The 13,489-nt window shown below is 46.3% G+C and overlaps 1 pseudogene; it reads left to right on the top strand.

Annotated features, from left to right (window-relative positions):
• Positions 1–10,374: 10,374 nt before the first annotated feature.
• On the top strand, positions 10,375–12,975 carry LOC120860862 (annotated as a pseudogene).
• The last annotated feature ends 514 nt before the right edge of the window (positions 12,976–13,489 follow it).

The raw sequence follows: 13,489 nt of genomic DNA, 5'->3' as shown, positions 1-13,489 counted from the left end.
AACAGGATCAGGCAGAGGTCAGCAAAACCACCTGTTGCCTGTTTTTATAAATAAAGTTTTATTGGACACCATCGCACCCATTCCTTTCTAGATTACCTGGGGCTACGAGAGCAGATTTGGGTAGTTGAGGAAAGACTGACCCACAAGACCATAAAATATTTTCTATCTGGCCCTTTATAAAGTTTGTCCACTCATAGGCAGGGGACAGAGTATGGATCTCAGAGTTGACTGGATATGGATTGGAATACTACTTTTGCTTTCATTCCATCTAATTTTGGACATGTTACTTTCCCTCTGAACCTCAGGCTTTCCATTTGACAAAGAGGCATGAGCATCTATTTAACACATGCTTACAATGCTGTGTTTGCTCGGCATCAGGCCCTGTTCTAAGTGTTTTGTGAGCACTAACTCATTTAATGCTCACAACAGCTTTGTGTGATGGGTTCTTCTAAGAGCACACTGCTCTACAGAGGGGGATGCAGAGATCTGGAGGGGTTAAGTAACTACCCAGAGCCTCACAATACTGGGCTTTTGAACACATACGACATGGCCCCAGAGGCTGTGTTCTTAACAAGCCATTGCTAAGATTAAGGAGTAATGGATGAGCAGAACTGAGCCACAGGGGCTGCGGTGCAATAGAGACTCAATATCCATTAGTTCACTCCTCCCTCATCCTCTTTGCCAAACTGTTTGGCTTCCTACCTCTGTCCGGAATTAGGGTCTCAGCCTCACTGGATCACAGTTTCTGAGGTCATCCCATCCTCTCCTGCCTTTGCTAAAGTCCAATATCATGAAAGCTGCTTTGGCTTCCTCAGCACGCTGCCCCCTCTCCCTTCCTGCTACCATCTCCCTCCCACTGTTTAGTTAATAATAACATATCATGTTCTGTCTCAGATGCATATCAGTTGTGTGTAATTATTGATGGAGAAATAGACAGATGATTCTCTGCTTGGACCGTTTTCACAGGCACCCATACCTATCACTTAGCATCTTTCTCTTCCCTCCGCTAATAACACTGTCCACTTTAGATCCTGGGGCCTTGATTTATTAGGTAATTTGTTTCTTCTCTGTGGCTTGGGCCTGCCTGTCATCGATATAATAGGATGATGGAAGCACAAGCTATAGACACCAGACATTAAAACCTAGGCAAATATTACCCATTTCAGCTCCTTGTCCAGCCACAGCCAATCCTCTGCTTATTGGAGGAGAGGAAAAAGATTACAGAGGGACACCCAGAGCCTGATTCTCACAAAATAACTCTTTGAAAATGGGGCTGGTTGCCCTGCTGTTTTGTGCTTTTGGGAAAATGAACCAGGAAAACACATGCATGTGAATGAACACACACGTGTGTGCATGCACACACACACAGTTAAGGAATCGAAGGTCCCTTCCAAAGAGACTGAGCATACTGTAAGGGAAAAAGACTGAACTGGATGCCAGGAGGCTTGGCTTCCCACTCTGGCTTTGCCACACTCTTCAAATGGGGGAGCGGAGGGCATCTCATCTTTCTGGGCCTGAATTGCCTCATTTGTCAGACAAGGAGGTGGATTAGATGGGCTCCAAGTGGCCTTCCAGCCTTAACCTGCTGCAAGGCAGCCAAGGTTACACAGAATGTCAGAGTTGGAAACTGAACCTTTGCTTTTTAAGTGGGTGCTCTGAGCACTCCACCATGCTGTTCCCATTGATCATAATTGTCATCAAAAATGACCAGTCTCTTCACCATCAATAGCCTTATCACAATCATTGAAATAATATCACCAATAAATACTCTTTAATTGCACCATCATGAGAATCATCAATGCCATTATCTCCAGGAACATCTCACCCCCATCACCATCATCATCACACTCACTTCACGGCCTGTTTTCTCTATGCTAGGCTTCACATGCAGGATGTGATTTCATCCTGACAGCAATCCTAGAAAACAGGCACCCTTAAAATTATCCTCACTGAATAGAGGAGGCAACTGAGGCTCCAAGCGGCACACGGTAGTAAATGCCAGACTTTGGATTTGAACTAGGGTCTCTTTGGCTCCAAAATAAGCTTTCAGCCCCCACGCTACGTATCATCAGCATTGTTATCACAAGTATTCTCATCAGTGTCAGCAAAACCATTATCCTCTACATCAGCGTCACTGAATCACCCAGCATCATCTTTTGAACTGTTCCCAGTATCATCGCCAGAATCAACATTGTTGCTAACGTTAACATCATCAGTATCAGAATCAATCTCGCCCATCTCATTATTGCTGATTTTGTTTTAATATAAATGCCATCATTAATTATTAGCAATAGGGTTGTTGTCACTATCGTCAATGTAGTCCATACTGATGTCATAAATGACATGTATTCGTATCACCAAAATTGTTTTTGGAGTTGCTTCTAATACAGATGTCACTGTTAACATCACTACGGTCACTAGCAATGTTACAGTTACTGTCACCAACCCAGTCCACATCAATATCATAAAAGCAGAGTCATCTGAGCCATCACTAACCTTACAAAGGATTACTGATACTGCCAACAACATGACCAACATCTTCAGTAGCATCATTACCAATATCATCATTCCCAGTTCACCATTATTATCCTAATACAACTAAAATAAAAAGTACACATCTTCAATTCAGTGGATATCACAGATGTCAATCTACTTACTATTGTAATTTGCCACCATCTCCAATACTTTGGCCACCTCATGCGAAGAGTTGACTCATTGGAAAAGACTCTGATGCTGGGAGGGATTGGGGGCAGGAGAAGAAGGGGACGACAGAGGATGAGATGGCTGGATGGCATCACGGACTCGATGGACGTGAGTCTGAGTGAACTCCGGCAGTTGGTGATGGACAGGGAGGCCTGGCGTGCTGCGATTCATGGGGTCACCAGGAGTCGGACACGACTGAGTGACTGAACTGAACTGAGTTCCTGCTTATGAGTTGATTAGGTCTTTTGTCCCCTGGAACTCTTCTGCCATCCTGTGAGAGATGTGGAAGGCATAAATATTTGTCTCGCTGTCACATAACCCAGGCAGATGCTGCCAGGGTCATCAGGGATCTGAGACTTCTACATCTCCATTGTGAGGTGATTCCTGGTTCAGCAGTTTTAGGCCATTAGATATCCTTAAATTCCACCCATCCTTCCCAGCCAAGTCACCTCCCAGTTCCCCAGTAGTATTCCATCTCTTACTTCCTTGTGCTTCCACCGACTATTGTTTTAATTCAGGTACAACATTTATAGCCCATCTTTTGTTCTAGTATGTGTGTGTCTGTCTCCTTCCTAGCATGTAAGTTCCTGGAGGTGGGACCAGGTTTTTTTCCATACCCCTTACAGGTTTTACACCAAATGTTCTTAATATACATGTCTGGAGGATTAAAGGAGAATGTTGGCTGGTCCACAAAAATCACGTGATGAAGTGTAAAGAACATCAGACTGCAAACCAAGACATCTGGAATTTAGTCTGAATTGTCCCTAACTGTGTAACCTTGGATCATCCATTTCCCCCTCTCCGCTTCTTTCCTCCATCTCCAAACTAAAGGGTTCTGGGGCTCTATCTTCCAAATATACTCTCAGACCACCCTTGCCTCACCCCTTTTCTGCCGTTGCCTACTTCAAACCCCACATCTCTGGCTTGAACCACTATGGATATTTGTTAATTGGTCTTTCTGCTTCTGCTCTACCCATGTGGGGGCCAGAGCGCGCTCTTTTAAAAAATTCTTATTTATTTATTTAATTTAGTTTCTGGCCACACTGGGTCTTTGTTGCTGCGTGTGGGCTTTCTCTAGTTTCGACAAGCAGGGGCTACTCTCTAGTTGCAGTGTGAGTGCTTCTTGTTGCGGTGACTTCTCTTGATGCAGAGCACAAGCTCAGCAGCGGGGGCTCCTGGGCTTAGCTGCTCTGCAGCGTGTGGGATCTTCCCAGACCAGGAATGGAACTTGTGTCCTCTTCATTGGCAGGCAGATTCTTAACCACTGGACCACCAGGGAAGTCCCAGAATGTTCTTTTAAAATCCGTTTCCATTAGTCCCTTACTCCACAACACGGTTTCGTCCTTCACTTATAGTAACATGCAGCTGCTTCTGTGGGCTGCAGTGGACACGCTGTCTCCCTGGCCGCCCTCTCCTCTCACCTCATGCATCATTACCTCACCCCCCTGTTCCCAGACACATCGCTCTTCTCGCAGCATCTTGAAAATCCCGACCTTGTTTCTGATGCGAGGCCTTCACTCTGGCTGGCTCCTCTGCCTGCAAAGTACTTTCCCTGGAGCCTCACACGGCTGGCCCCAGAACATCATTCGGTCCTCCAACCAAGTGTTCCCAGCTCAGCGAGGCTTCCCATGAGCACCCTCTGTGAAACACCCCGTCCAGCAGGCCTCCTCTTCCTGCTGATCCTCCCACTCCGCAAGTATGCACTGACTGTCTGCTACAGGGTTTCTCAACTTCAGCACTCTTTGTGCTTTGGACTGGGTTGCTCTCTGCTGTGGAGTGGGAGGGGCTGTCCTGTACATTGTGAGATGCTGAGCAGCATCCCAGGCCTATATTCACTAGCTGCCAGAAGCACCCCTTCCCAACTGTGACAACTAAAAATGACTGCAGAGGACTTCCCCAGTGGGCCAGTGGTTAAGACTCTGTGCTTCTGCTTTAGGGGGCACAGGTTTGATCACTGGTCAGGGAACTAAGGGGCTTCCCAAGTGGCGCTAGCAGTCAAGAACCTGCCTGCCAGTGCAGGAGACATAAAAGATATGGGTTCGATCTGTGGGTTGGAAAGATCCCCTGGAGCGCATGGCAACCTACTCCAGTGTCCTTGCATGGAGAATCCCATGGTCAGAGGAGCCTGGCGGGCTACAGTCCTTAGGGTTGCAAAGAGTTGGACATGACTGAGTGATTTAGCACGCACACATGCAGGGAACTAAGATCTTATATGCTGCGTGGCATGGCCAAAAAAATAAATATGTAAATGAAATAAAATAAATAAGCTACAGGGCAGGGGTATAAGAGAAATAAAAATAAATGCCTGCCGACATCATCAAGTGTACTCTGGGGATCAGCCCTGGTTGGGAACCACACTCTTCAGAAAGCTTGGGACACATCAGTGAATAAAACAGATCCCATCATCAGCATCTCTCTGTCCCAATCCCCTGGCCTTCATGGGAGGAGACAGACAATGAATGTAATGAAGTAAATTGTGTCTATTCTAGAAAATGACAAATGCTATGGGAAATAATACAGCAAGCAATGGTGCTGGAGCAAGTATAGTTTTAGAGGGTTGTTAGGGCAAGCTTTGTCCGAAAGGTCCTTTACAGTGACTGTTATTTTTTGTTTAATCATTGCGTGTATTATGACATAAAATTATATCAGAATCTTGTTTACTTGTTTGCTGTCTACCTTCTCCCCTAGAAAGTAAGCTTTATGAGAGCCGAAAATGTTTCTATTCTGTTCAACATTTTACAGCCAATACCTAGGACAGTGCTGGGCCCAGAATTGTACTTATAAATATGTAGGTCAATTTTAGGGATTGAGAACATAAGGCAAATAAGAGCTAAGCAGACAGCTTTTATTCCCGGCCCTGGTGTTGACAGATATCCCTTACCTCCATGTTCCACCCACAGGCAATACTGAGGCTTTCCCCAAGCTAATTGATTCCACTGGTAATAAAGAAGTTCAATAATTTATTTAGTTTGTACTCAGAGATGTTTTTAAATACCTAATTCTTTGGGTAGAATATTAGCCTTCTGATCAGGGCTAACCTGACCACAAAGCCTCTTGCCAGGGAAAGTGCCCTTCATCCTGACAAATCACTTTCCACCCTGACATTATCTTTTTTGCAAGAGAAGGCCAAGGCTCCCTGTCATTGAAGGTGTTCAGGGTGGTCCCCACCACTACCCTATGACTACTCTACCCTGTAGAAGGGACTCGAGCCCTGGATGGTGGTGACAGAGGATGAATGATTCAAAGCTTTAGTGATCATCAAAATCACCCGGAGGGTTCCACCCTGAGATTCTGACTTAGTAGCCTGGAGAGGCATGCCAGTCCAGATGATGCCCTGTGTGGCTCTTCCAGGGACCAGTGTGAGCAGCGCTGCTCTAAAGGACCCACAGCTTCTCTCACGCCTGAGGTTCTGCTGATCCTTCCTTCCAGGCCCAAGAAGCTCTCTGGGTCCTGCCCATTCCTTGTCTTCTGTTAACTTTGAATTTGTCTTCTCCTGACATCTTCCATGGCCTTGCCTGGGGTCTTAACCATCTCATTTCCCCCTGGTATCCTCCCCTCCTTAAAAAAAATAATTCCAGTCTTAGTCACAAAGTAAGGGATTCTTTTCAAAGCCAAAGATCTATACTGACCTCTGCTGTGAAGGATGGGAAGCCAGGAGACCCTCTGCTCCTAAGGAGGTACCATTTGCATGGAGAGACTGGCATATGGATTTGGAACCCTAGAGAAGGATCAGAGATATCCCGTAAGGAATTGACAAGCACAGAAGGAAAAGCTGGCCTCCTTCCAGGGAAGAAGCACATTTTGTGATGTGGCTAATCTCGGAGGGTTCCAGGGGAAGGTGTGATGTGAGCTGAGCTCTGTACAATTAAAAAAAAAAAAAAGCAACTATGGGGTTGAGCCATATGAAATTGCTGCTATGCAAGACCTGTTGGCCCACAAAACCTGAAATTTTGTATGGCTCAATCTAAAAGGATTATTTTCATGTCTTCTATGTGTCAGTTATATTATCCTCATTTTGTAGATGAAAAATTGGAGCCCAGAGAGATTAAATAAGCTGTCCAATGACAGAGAGAGAGAGAAACAGGAACCCACTGATAAAACTCCACACCCTTGTTGTAAGGTTTCTTTAGCTTGGTGGGTCTTACGCTTTGGAGAAAACATCCAAATCCCTCTGAGCACTCAGTCCTCGCCCACAGAGGCCCAGTTCCTTCAGGTGGTGGTGCTGAGAATCTGCATTTCGATCAAGCTACCAGGGAAGATTTGTGTTGCTTGATCCATGGCTTATACTTGGTGCATTACTGGTTTAAGTAGACAAGATAGAAGAAGACACCCTTGAAGGGGTGAGCGAAGGTGGAAGAATGGGCAGAGCCCCCAAAGTGGGAGTGGGCATGGTTTGTGCCAGCAAGAGCAGGGACAGTGAACCTGAGTAGGGGTGGAGGGAGCAGGTTGGAATCCTGGCTATGGAGGCTATGGAGGGTATCAGGCATGGGCTATCTCCTTCCTTCTGGTCCCCACATCTCTACCTCCCACCTTGCCCCATTCAAGGAGATAGCATCCAACAGCATCAGCCCACAGGAACTCAGAAAGGGTTGTTAGCCTAGATAATTTCCCCAGAGCCACTGATCCCTTCTGCGGAGCATGATAGACCCTATTTCATAAAGAAGACATGAATGGCTGTAATCAGATACAATGTTTGTGACGCTGAACAAAATGAGCAAAGGAAAAAAATATGCAGCCAGGCTATAATTATGGGTGTAATATTTCAGCCCATTAGCAAAAAATATCTCAGAAACCTGCTGCCCCGCCTTCTCAGCTAAAAAATTGGATGCTAAGCTGGTGAAGGCAAACAGAGAGAGCAGAGCACTGAAGCAGAGGCCTAATTAATTGCATATACAGTGTTTTTTTTTTTTTTTGGCTGGCAGTGGCTTCTGACAATTCTGGGCCTTTTGCTGCATCAAGTAAAAAGAGATTGTATTTCCTAGCAGGGCTGCTCTGAGGACTTCTAGACACTGGTCCCTCTTCCTCAACCCTGCCCAGTACTAGTCAAGGACATGTGTGTGTGTGTGTGTGTGTGTGTGTGTGTGTGTGTTAAGTTGCTTCAGTCACGTCCGACTCTGCGACCCTAAGGGCTGTGGCCTGCCAGGCTCCTCTATCCATGAGAGTTCTCCAGGCAAGAGTACTGGAGTGGATTGCATGCCTTCCTCCAGGGGATCTTCTGACCCAGGAATCAAACCTGTGTCTCTTATGTTTCTTCAGGGGCAGGCAGGTTCTTTACCACTAGCACCACCTGGGAAGCCCAGTCAAGGACATGCCACTTACTAAACACTTGGCAAATTTAGGAGTTTTGTATAATAATAACTATACTTTGTTGCTTGCTATGTACGAGGTACAGTGATAAAGCTTTACAAAATCTCATTTTTCCCTTTGGGAGCAAGGTAAAGTGATGCAATGGATATTGTCGATGAACTTCAGGTCCCTTGCCAACAGCACCGTGACTATCTTTGGGTGCCTACTTGTGAGCCACTGAAGTCATCTTGGCCGAGTACAGAGAGCTCCTAAACCCTGGGGGCCAGGTGTTGGATTGTGGCCTAGTCCTCTCAGCTTGCATATCCTCTATGGAACTTTGCAGGAACTCTCCACCCTGCCTGCCTCCCTCCCTCTGCATCCTGATCCCCTAGTCCCTGAGGTCTTCCCTGGAGCTGTTTCTTGATAAATCACTTGCACATTATTCCTTAGCTCCCAGTAGGCTTCTGGGGAGTCGGCCTCAGACAGGGAGGATTAATTACCACTCTTTTTCCAGAAAGGAAACTGCAGTTCAGAGGGGATTGTAACCCAACTCAGGGAACTCAGTAAGAAATGGGGGGCCGGGGTTTGACTCCATGTTTTCTGATCCCATTTGGCCTCCACGTGTGAGCATGGCACACGCCCCCATACCCTAGTCCCTCATCCCTAGGATCTGTATGCGACTGGGGCAGGTTGATGGTTCAGCAGCCTCCATCCTAGGTTCTGGAACTGGACAAAGTCTGGGTAAATCTGATCATTAGATCCATGCCTTTGTTCCGGGGCCTCTCTAATTACCTGCCTTTTACCTCAGGCTCACCAAACTCGGCAGGAGTCCTGTGTATGCATGTATTCATTTAGTCATTTGTTTACTCTTGCAGTCACCTACCCATCTAACCTCATCCATTTGGCTAACCCCACCCATTCATCTAATACCTACCATCTATCCATCCATCTGTCATCCCATCTGTCCATTCACCCATCCACTCTCTCGTTCATCCATGTATTCACCTATCCATTCACAGCCCCCAGTAACATTCTAGCAGGGGACATGGATTTATTCAGAAGTCAATTGCCATACCTTGGGATCTGTGCCCCATGGGAGAATGTATAGGATACTAGGGGCTCATAGGAGGGATACCTGATCCAGTCAGACTTCCCAAGGCACCTGAACTGGGATCTGGCAGGTAAATAGTGAAGAGAAGAGAGGGATAGGTAGATTGTCCCAGACAGAGAGAAGAGCAGGTATGAGACAATCCAATGGCCAGAGGTGAGTGAGCATGTGGAAGGTTCTAAGGAATGAAGCACATTCATCTAGCTGATCTTATGTGAGGGGAGGAGGTAAGAGATGAGGCTAGAGTAGCTGGCTGGGGCCAGTTGTGCAGGACATTGCTTCTGAGTGAAGGAGAGGATTGGCAGTGAAGGGCAGTGGGTGCCTCCAAAAAGTCTGTGGTGGTGTTGGTTTAGTCGCTCAGTCCTGTCCAACCCTTGCGACCCCATGGACTGTAGCCCGCCAGGCTCCTCTGTCCATGGGATTCTCCAGGCAGGAATACTGGAGCCGGTTGCCATTTCCTTCTCCAGGGGATCTTCCCAACCCAGGAATGGAATCTGGGTCTCCTGCATCGCAGGCAGATTCTTTATCAACTGAGATACAAGGGAAGCAGTAGGGGAATATCAGGAACAGGTTTGTATGTTTTAGGTCACTCTGAGAAGAAGGAACGGGAGGAAGGGAGCCCGCAGGGGGACTGTGGTTGGGGAGGGGCTGCCGCTTGCCAGGGTGGCAGTGCCACTTGATGCTGATGGAGACAGGGGCTGCTGCTGTTGCAGGGGGAAGGAGAGAAGTGGGGTTCTGTGCCAAGAGGAGAGAGAATTAGAAGTGGGTGGGATTTGGTGATTGATTGGGCATGGGAGGCAGGGAGAGAGAAAAGTGAAGGGTGACTGCCTGTTTCCGGCCTGTGGGGTGGGATGAGCGGAAGTGGAACTAACCAAGTCCCAGAGGGAAGGCAGGTGGGTAATGCAGGAGACCTAGGTCTGTTCGCTGGGTCAGGAAGATCCCCTGGAGAAGAGAATGGCTACCCACTCCAGTATTCTTGCCTGGAGAACCCCATGGACAGGGGAACCTGGCAGACTACAGTCCATGGGGTCATAAAGAGTCAGACACAGCTGAGCGATTAAGCACAGGACATGAGGCTGGAGGTTTGGTGCTTAGTTTGGGGCAGGTTGAATCTGAGAAGGCCCTGGGGCTTTCAAGTAGGGTTGTTCAGAAGATAATTTGATATCTAGGCCTGAAGCCCCAGACAGAGACAGGCACTGAGAGTAGAGAGGTAGGTAAGGGACTCCCCTGGTGGCACAGTGGATAGGACTCCCTCCTTGGTCAGTTCCATATGCCCCATGGTGAACAAAAAGATGTAAGTATGACCACCACCCCTCGGAGTAGATGGGAAGGGTCGGGGGGTGTGCGGGCTGAGAAGGAGTGAGCCCGCTGTCTTCTGCCAGATACCTCAGCGCTGACTGCCTCCCTGAGCAGTGGGCATCTCTCTTCTGGACTCCACTCCACACAAGGACCGCCTTCCTAGGCTCGCTCCACTCTCCGGCAAGCACTGGGTGCATGGTCTCCCTGCCTCAGGTCTTCCTCCCGTTGGCCACTTCCCCCAGAGCCCGCTGGGCAGCAGTTACGGGGGTCAAGTCTGGATGCGTTTCTCTGCTTACCATGGGACGGCCTCTCCTTCGGGAGGGTTCTTTTGCATGGAGGAAGAAAGAGAGATCGTTCTTCCCTGTGTGGCTGCTCACCAGAGCTGGAGGGGAGTAAGCATGCGTGTGTACTTGGAAGCTCAGGGGTCGACCTCCCTCCACCACTGCTTTTTAGAAATGTCTTTAATTATTAAATGACTATGGACACACTGTAAAAAAGATATATAGCTCAGAACAGAAACAAATAAATATGATAGACTCCCTGCCCCTCATCCTGCTAGTGTCTTTACTTCACACCCTAGTGACAATTATCTTTCCAGATTTCACACTATACACACACACACACACACACACACTATGTTATGCTCATCAACTGGTTTTTTGGGTTTATAAAACTGTACTAGACATATTTCTACATCAAAATGTATATAGCTCAACTTCCCATTTTTCCTTTTTCCTATAAAAATCATACAAGTTTATGGTAGAAGATGTGGAAATTCAGAAAAATATATAAAAAAAAGAAAACCCAAATCTGCCAGCATCCTAAAATCTCATTACCCAAAGATAATGATTAACATTGAGGAAAACACATAAAATTTACTTTCACTGGACAATATTAGAAGAAGAAACTAAAGTTAGAAAGCACTATGGAACTTCAAGTAGATTTCTCTTCAAAATAAGAGACATTAACCCTTACACATTTCTTAACTTTAAGTTAAATTGAGAAGTTTAAGCTGTAATGTTTTATTTTAATGATATGATTTCTAGTTTCTTAATGATTGCTAGTTTAGGAAGAAAATAAAGATTTCTCTGGTAAAAATCAAAAGGTACAACTGATTTCTAAACAAACAGACTAAACTCATCTATCTATGCATATAATTTTAAATTAAAAATAATTTTTTTAAAGTAGGCCTACTGTTAGGATAACTTGTCAAGATAAATTATTGACATATTCAATCACTTTCAAAAAGAACAAACACATCAGGAGGAAATAATTATCACTTACTCTTGATACAAAACCACACAGATGATGTGTGAGCCCCAAGCACTCAACAGTTACCAGCTTCTTCCCACACTACCTAACCAATGGCAGCTTGGCTCTATGGAATGACAAAGCACAATTTCCCACACTTCTTTAATGGCTCAGAATCTGCCACAATTTAGATCACATTTAATCTGGGGTGTGACTTTCATGTACAGTTCATTGCCTTTCCCAGAGTCACTAATTACCTTTCTTATCCTTGCTGCTCAGAAGTGCTGCGTGCCTTAATTCCATGACAGTACTTCGCATCCTAGCGTATTCCTCATAGGACTGACTAACACTGTTTTCTTTGAGGTTGTTCTTTACAGACTCTTCTGATGTCTGGTTCTGATTGGAGCTAATTGCTCGTTAGGCCAGCTTCACAGCTGTCCTACTGGTATTTCTTTTCGTTGTTCTCCTGGATTAGTTCTATGACTGCTCGAGTCTGTGGTCTTCTTTCTTGGAGTCTGTTTTCATTTTCCTGGGGTACATCCTCAAGGCATTTTTTCAGAATGTGGAGTCCCACTCCAGAGCCTGGGAGCAGCAGCACCGTATGGGGGTGGGGAAGATAGATGTGAGTGGAGAGGCCACTTCCTGTTTCTCTGCAGTTTTCCCCGGCTTTGGGTGGTGGCCGTTGTTGGGCTCCAGCTTTCAGTCGGGGGGAGGGAAGACGAGGTGGTGTGGACCGTGGCCCCAGGCACCCTGTCCTCCACCACCCTCCGCCCCACGGTGAGCTCGCTGCTTCTGGCCGCAGTGTGTCTGCCTCTGGGCTCAGTGAGCGGTCCAGGGGCCGGCCATCAGGTGCGTGCTGGTGGCAGAGCGAGCTACAGGGAAAACTTGCCTCCTGATCAGTGATACAAGCAATGCATTTCTTGAAGACTATATCCCCACTGTCATTCTGCTAATGTCATGACAGATGGAAAACCAGTGAGTCTGGGCATATGGGATATAGCTGGTCGAGAAGATTTTGATAGATTGTGCCCCCTGTCCTATCTACAAACAGGCATTTTCTTCGTTTGCTTTTTTCTTGTGACATTTGCATCGCTGGAAAATGTTCGTGCGAAGTGTGACCTTGAAGTGTGATATCATTGTCCCTAAACTGCTATCATCCTAATGGGGGCTAAACTTGATCATAGGAATGATAAAGCCAATGACTGAGAAACAGAGGAGAACATGCTGATTATTGTTACCTACCTGCAGGGTTTAGCTATGGCGAAAGAGATCCGGGCTGTGTAATACCTGGAGTGCTTGGCACTCAAGACAATGTTTTTGCTTGTTAGTTTATAATAATGTTTAAAATTTAATTAATTTATTTTAATTGGAGGATGATTGCTTTACAATATTCTTTTGATTTCTGCCATACATCAACATGACTCAGCCAAGGTATACATATGTTCCCTCCCTCCTGAACCTTCCTCCCACCTCCCATCCCACCTTACCCCTCTAGGTTGTCACAGAGCACCGAATTTGAGCTCCCTGCCTCATACAGCAAGTTTCACTGGCTATCTGTTTTACATATGGTAATGTTTATGTTTCAAAGCTGCCCTCTCAATTTGTCCTGCTCTCTGCTTCCCCTGCCCTTTGTCCACAAGTCGGTTCTTTCTATCTGCATCTCCACTGCTGCCCTGCAGATAGGTGGGGAACCTTTATAAACCTTTATAAACCCTGGGAACCTTTATAAACTTCGCTCAAACCATGGAGCCTTCGCACTAAATGCCAAATTTTTGTTACAGATTAGTTTTTCCATAACACCATCTTGAACCAATCAGTAATTTCTAGGTTTTTCTTGTTTAA

This window comes from Oryx dammah, unplaced genomic scaffold (assembly GCF_014754425.2).
Source record: "Oryx dammah isolate SB20612 unplaced genomic scaffold, SCBI_Odam_1.1 HiC_scaffold_11209, whole genome shotgun sequence".
NCBI classification, from domain to species: Eukaryota; Metazoa; Chordata; class Mammalia; order Artiodactyla; family Bovidae; genus Oryx; species Oryx dammah.
Note: the sequence above shows the minus strand (reverse complement) of the source record. Positions and strands in the feature narration are given on the sequence as shown.